The following is a 7,792-nucleotide window of genomic DNA, read 5'->3' on the forward strand; positions in this document are numbered from 1 at the left end:
CATGAGATCTTTAATATGAGATTGAACCTGAACAACCGTGCAATTTTTGTCCCATGTTGCTTTTAGGTTGCCATGCTGCTGCTTAAAAACGATTTAATCACAGAAGCTGCTCAGTATTTCAATCCAGCCCAGACAGGCAGGAAATGAAACATCTTGTAGCCTAATTGATGTCACAGATGACATCAGAATATCGTTGCTGTCCTTCTGAAACCTTGTATGTCCAAATTCGCTGTTAATCAGGAAACAGAAAAAAACTGTTGTTTACAAATTATTACATATTTTTTATTGGGTACATATTTACCAAATCCAGTGATAAACATAAAGGCTGACTAATAAAAATGGTTTAGGGCAAAACATAAAAATCACAAAATATGGAGATACAAGGTTTCAGAAGGCCAGCAGCGATATACATATACTTGGAGATGGAGCCCATAGCTCCACTTTTTTTTTATACATAACTGACTGACACAAATGGCCAAATCCAGCTCTTACCTGCATGTCACGCAGTACCGCTTCATTTTACCCTTCATTTATTCAGGTCATGGGAGTGATTGCAATCTGTCACAGCTGTACTTTTCAGCTGTAAAATGTAAACACCGCCAGAGTTCTTCAACAAATAGAGAATAAAACATGTTCTAGACAGATTTGGAATTTTTGTATTTTATCATCTCATCAGTTATTGCTTGAGTTATGAAACTGTCCTAAAGTTTTAGTTCAGAAAATTCTCGGACTTTTTTGAATTGACAGTTATTTTATTCATCCTGTATCTACCTTCCTACTGGAATATGACTCAAAGATTCTATCAATAGTGTGTGACATTAACTGGCTGAACTTTTGAATTCAAGAATTTATTCCTGTTGGCTTGTACCAAGAGGTCCAAAAAGATCTGTTGAGTCTAACACTGCTGTGCTCAATTTGAATAAACTCCATCTTTCAAGGTTACTGAATATAAAAGAAACCATATTGTTAGCAGTTTGGCGAATTATCAGCTATCAAAATGTTTGTAGTGATAAAGAATATACTATAAAATAGTGCAGCTGTATGTTTAATGTTAATTTAAAGGAAAAGCTTACTGAAAAATGAAGATTCTGTCATCTTAAATTCACCCTCGTGTTAGACTAAATTATTAATCATTAAATTATGACAAATTACTGAAACTATCCTCATTCAAATGACATGTAGATTCATTTTTATCAGTACTGTATGTTGTACAAAGCTTTAATTTGCGCTATTATGTCTAAAAAACAAACAAACAATCTGTCCTTTTTTAGCCGCCAAATTTTAAACCTCAATTGTTTACCTAAAAGCTTTCCTGTAGCTCAGTGGTTGGAGCATGGTGTCAGCAAGGTCATGAGTTCAATCCCAGGGATTGCACATACTCGGATACAAATGTATAGTCTCATGAACTGTAAGCAGCTTTGGATAAAAAGTCTGCCAAATGCGTAAAGATTTTCTTAATAGGACTAGGTGTTATAATCCCACTATTTCAGCACAGTTTAATTGCCCAATAGGACATTTCCCACACTTTATGCATGGCAGGGGGAGCAGTCAAGAATACAGAGGAAAGGAGGTCTGAGGTTTCACTGGGTTCATCGGGTAGGCATCCTCTGGGATATATGATTAAAGAAATAAATAGCATATTTATACTTAACTTTCCTTGATATTATAAGAGAGACATCTCATGAGTTGTGTGTCTGATCCCACTTGCATCACATCAATTATCCTGGGTGAAAGATGCCTTTTGGTGAGGTGCTGCTGATAATGACACTATGGTTCCCATCAGTGCGACACATCGTCAGTTGGACACCTCAGCCTTCAACATTACAACACATTCCTAAAATCAACGGAACCATACTCACCAACCCGTTGGCTAAGGCTGTAGGCTGTAAATGTAAAACTGTTATGTTGCCTCTTTTTCTTCCACAGACACATACCTTTCTCATTCATATTTTCCTTCACTCTGATATCAGAGGCTTCGTTTAAACATCATTCACCAGAAAAAAATATTAACAAGACATTTCAGAAGTGCCTGAAAGCTGCAATTTCTCTCGCTCGTCACTCCTCCCTCTCTCAGAGCTGTCCCCATTTTCTGTCATCTCAAGTTAAAACCCACACTCGTGTTCCTCCCACAAGTCTACATGCTTTGTGCATTGAAAGAGAGCCCAAGGCTAAAGGAGAGGATGCCTATCCTGCGTCCCTGCTGTTGTGTGCAGCATCACGGTGGCTGATGATTTCTTAATACTCCCATCCATTTCATGTTTCTCATCAGAGCTGACAACTCTCCTCATTGGACCCACCTGCTAGACCAGAACCCAAGGGCTAAATACAATTTGTCACCACAGATCACGCTACCTACTGATTTAATTGCCCTACAATTGGAGCTTTCATCTCGGCTGTAATTTACGAGAACAATTAAACCAGAGGAGGGTTCTAGTGGGAAGACTGACAGTGTCTGAAGCGAGAGCTGAGATGGAGGGATATCTTGGTGGACGACTCTTTATATTTTAGGGGTTTGAAGGAAAAGTTCTACATAACTAACAATTCTTTCATTATTTATTCATCCTCACATTGTTCCAATCTTTTATGACTTTCTTTCCTCTCAAAAGGAGATGTTAGACTGCCATGTATTAAAAAAATGATGCAATGAATATAAATTGGGACTAGGTCATTTACCAACATGGTTCCTGTCTTCTCCATGTGTTCTGTTACAAATTATGTCTTTAAAGTGACATAAGAAAAAAATATTATTTTGGAGTGAAGTGTGAGGTCATTAAAGCTGTCTTTTCTTCTCTCATTCTACCTCTCAGGCAAGCCTGAACACGTGTTCACACCCACAAGAATCAATCTAAATGCAAAGCCAGGGATAAATTGATTTTGGAGCTTAAGTCATTTCTGAAATGCAAACACCATTGCAACTGTTAAATAAGTAACAGAGAATCTTGCAACACTGAATTCTTGTATTCTATCAGTTAAGTGAGAACTTGATGGACAGAATTGTGATGCTGGAAAACGGGATTGACCCATCCCCACACTGACACCTCAACCTAGGCTCACCAGAGAAACTTCTCTGACAAATAGGAACTTATGTGATTTAAACTTTCCGTTTCTATAAATGTATCTAAATGTCTAGGTTGTGTGTTGGCGCGCGTGCCATTTTAAATAGTCTGTAACTGTTAGATATACAAGTTTTGATTTAGGGTTCATTTGATGTATTCATACGTTGGGATGATTTACAGTTCAATGCCTTGCATGTTTCATATTTTACTACACCTCTCTGAATTCCCTACATGATGAGCTATGTTATAAAAACGTTATGTTATACGACGTTAAAACAAGATAATAGACGTTAAAATGAGAGAATACGACGTTAAAACAAGATAATACGCCGTTATAATACTGAGATAGCGTTAAAACGAGATAGCGTTAAAACGAGATAACATTAAAACGAGATAGCGTTAAAACGAGATAACATTAAAACGAGATAACGTTAAAACGAGATAACATTAAAACGAGATAACGTTAAAACGAGATAACATTAAAACGAGATAACATTAAAACGAGATAGCGTTAAAACGAGATAACCTTAAAACAAGATAAAGTTACAACGAGATAGCGTTAAAACGAGATAACCTTAAAACGAGATAACCTTAAAACGAGATAACCTTAAAACGAGATAGCTCATTTTAATGAAACATTAACGAAACATTATCTCACTCAAACGTCATATATATTTTTTTAATATCATATTAGCTCGTTTTAATGATCTCACTTGAATGTCAAATTATCTAATTTTAACATCATATTATCTCGTTTTAATATTATCTAATTTAAACATCGTATTATCTAATTTTAACATCGTATTATCTCGTTTTAACGTTATCTCGTTTTAACATCGTATTATCTCGTTTTAATGTTATCTCGTTTTAACATCGTATTATCTCGTTCTAACGGTTCTAACGGTTAGAACTAGATAATACGATGTTAAATAACATTACATTAATAACCCAAGACTTCAACACAATATGATGAGATATGTCATTAAAACAAGATAATATGTCATTAAAACGAGATAATATTAAAACGAGATAATATGCCGTTAAAATTAGATAAATTATGATTAAAAAAACTTAACACAGCACTGTGCATCAGACACTTTATTCAGATACTGAAATAAATTACATTTATAACCCAAGACTTCAACACAATATGATGAGATATGTCATTAAAACAAGATAATATGTCATTAAAACGAGATTAATATGAAAACAGGATAATATGCCATTAAAATTAGATAAATGATGATTAAAAAAACTTATCACAGCACTGTGCATAAGACACTTTATTCAGATACTGAAGTAAATTACATAAATAACCAAACTTCAACACAATGTAGAGGATGATACGCAGATATTTATTAACACAAGATAAAAAAACGAGATAATATGTAATTAAAAATTAGATAACATGACAAGATATGTTGTTAAAACAAGATAATAAATCATTAAAACGAGATAATATTAAAACGAGATAATATGTCATTAAAATTATAATATTAAAACGAGATTATAAATAAAACTGCGTTAAAATGATATAATATGACATTTAAGTGAGATCATTAAAACGAGGTAATATGTAATTTAAAATATTAATTAAAATAATTATTGACAGAGATTAATAAATATTATCTTAAAGCTTAAAGTCATACCACAAGTTTAGCAGGATGTCCGATTTTAACTATCAAAAGCTTCTTCAGTCACAGTCAGGGTCAAACATCAGGGTTCGTCAATAAAATACGCCAAATCAATATGTGTTTAAGCTCACATCTGTGAGGTTTAATAAAGAGCTAAAGTTATATCATGCAGTGAGGTAAAACAAGAAAACCGTTAATTTTTTAATAATGCCAGAGTTGTTGCAAAACATCGTGTTGGACAAGCGGGCGCATTAAATAAATAGGAACAGTTTTAATTGTTTTATCTTATTAAACTGCAGTTTAATAGCATCAGTTCAGTTAAATTAACACAAATTAACCATCTTGTGAAAAAAAATTCATGTTCCGTTCGAATTGTCTATTAATGAAAAACTAAGTGAGAAAAATACGTTATTTAAAATGATTTAATATCTCAGTAAAAAAGGAAAAATATCCCGTTTACACAAGAAAGATTATCTCGTTTTAACGACATATTATATATAAATGAGTGGAAAAAGTAAAATATACGTGGCAACAATACGCCACCGTTAAATGTTATGTGTTCTGACATTTCTTGGATGAACAGATATGTGACCTGGGTGTTAAAAGGTGAGGACAGTCTCCACATGGAGAGACAACAGGACATTTTAAAGCTTTAATGCTAATATGGGAGTTTAATTTGTGCCTTGAACCCCTACAGTCTTAAATAATGATAAAAGAATTATAAATGTTGAGTGTTTAACATCTTTGGCAATGATGAGTCATGCACGAAAACTTCTAATTTGGCCATATAGTTTTGTCACAGTAATTTTATACACTAAACATGGAATAGAGTGGAGTAAGGAGTACAAAAAAAATTCTGAAGACCACCAAAAGAAATCCACTAAGCAATGTCATTTTTATTTTTTTACAGATCAACCGTTGATCAGTAATGGTCTGAGACCATCTATTTGAAGTTTTTTCAGCAGCGTGAAAAGCCAATTTGGACATGTGAGAGTGAGTCTGTCAGCCATTGGGTATCACCGGGAACTCACTGTGACTTTCTCTGGAGTCAATGTGAAGGAACACCTCCATCACTTATCACTGGATCAATGCCGTGCTTTTCAACAGAAAAACAAAATGAACAGAGCAGTGTTTCGTTGTGTTCTCATAGATCTAACTGACATCTCTGTGCTCAGGTCTGACTATGGGTAATCCATACAGAGGTTTGTAGGTAGGTGGTTGAATTAAAACGGGCCTTGCTTTCTTGAGCCTTGTTAGATCTTTACACTTTTATTTTTCACTTTTATTTTTCTGCATCCCAAAGTGTAAGTGTTACTCATCTCTTGTTTATAAGAGCTAAAGACTAAAAGACCCTTTAAGCACTGAAATATCTTTCTGTCCAATAATCCTCAATTGAGCCAAGTATTTTATTTATTAAACTAAACCACACATGTTGCTGTTCACTTAATTTCTAAACTGCTCATTTCAACAAGGCTTATTGCACTGGAACCAAGAAAAAAGGGCTTCAATATTTTTTAAAGTAAACTTTTAATACATTTAATTTTATTTTTTTACACTTTGTTTTAACTGAACATAAGCATTTCTATGGCAGAATTGTAGCTACATTTGACAAAACGGGGTGCATGTTTAGTACTGCAGTGGGAAGAGACGGCATCCTTAAAGAAAATGCTTCAGATTCCATCAGTGCAATGCAAAGCTCATGAAAAGAAAACTTGAGCATTGATAAAGCAGATCAGATGTGATGGAGGGCTGTGTGAATGTATTCATATTCATCTCCTCTTGCATTTGACATTTATAAAGGTCTCTTTATTTAGCAGAGATTAGAAGATGTTAATGGATATCGGTTATTTTCACTTAGATTTAATTTGTATGTCAACACTTGATATTGATGTTTTCTGTTTAGAGGTTTCGTCTAATAAATCCTTTCGACAAAGGCCTTTCCACAGAGATTATACTTCAAAAGAACATAAATTGTCTGATGTCTGAAAAATGAATGATTGTAAGCCACTACTAGTCAACCTGGCAATCTACTCCAATGATGTGAAGTCAATAGACTTGAAATTGCTATTAAGGATTGGACCAAATCATATTTAATTAATGCTGTATAAGCCCTTTTTCTATATATCACAAAGCTTTCTAGGCCGATTTGAATTAAATGTCAAGCAAACTTAAAGGTGCTCTATGCAATGTTATGGAGGATCTATTGACAGAAATGCAATACAATTTACAGAACCATGTCTTCAGAGGTATGTAAAAGATATCCAAACAACGTGCAGCCCAGATTGATGAAATACGTTCTTTCTCTATGTGTCTATTGAAGTACGTCATAATTTTCATTGTGGCAGATTTTTCACAGTGTAAAACAATAACTGCCCAGCACCGTCCACTTGATTCAGTACTTGAGCTCAAGTGGGACTTTATTGCACCCGGTCTATTAAAAAGTGCAAATGACTGTTCTCATTAAATGATTATGATGTCTATAATTGTTTTGATTGCTTCAAGTAATGAGTAAACACAGATCGGAAAATCATTTCCCATGCCTCTGATGTGGGAGTTAATCAGACCCAGGAAAGATTGGGTCAGATCCTGTAATGCAGTCAACAGTTATTACAGAAATACATTTTTATAGTACAAACATGAATTTTGCAATGACATAAAAAAATTATATACTGAAATTAATAATTTCTTTATGACCTTCAACAGCTTAATACCAGGGGTCAAACTGTTTTCAGGAACATGTGCACTAGAGAAAAATATTCCACAAAATAAAAAGTCACTTTCTAATACTGTGATGTCTTTCGAGCCATTTCCATCAAACAATACATTTTTCACTTCTACATGTTTGTTTGCGTTAGTTAAATTGCATTTGTGTAGATCTGTTCTTTACAGATACATTACATTACCTAACTGTTTTCAGTACGGAGCTAATACATGCAGTATTCAGAGTTCAAATATATCTCTCATGGGAAAATGAAGAAGGGGAGAGCAGTGTTTCTTTTCTCCTATTAAACATTGTGTTGGCAAGATATTTTTGTTTGAAAAGACTGTGTGGGTTGGTTTCTCCAGAGATAGGTTGGTTTCATGTCCAGTCAGGCATCCAAT

Source organism: Triplophysa dalaica, chromosome 14 (genome assembly GCF_015846415.1).
Source record: "Triplophysa dalaica isolate WHDGS20190420 chromosome 14, ASM1584641v1, whole genome shotgun sequence".
In the NCBI taxonomy this organism is placed as follows: Eukaryota; Metazoa; Chordata; class Actinopteri; order Cypriniformes; family Nemacheilidae; genus Triplophysa; species Triplophysa dalaica.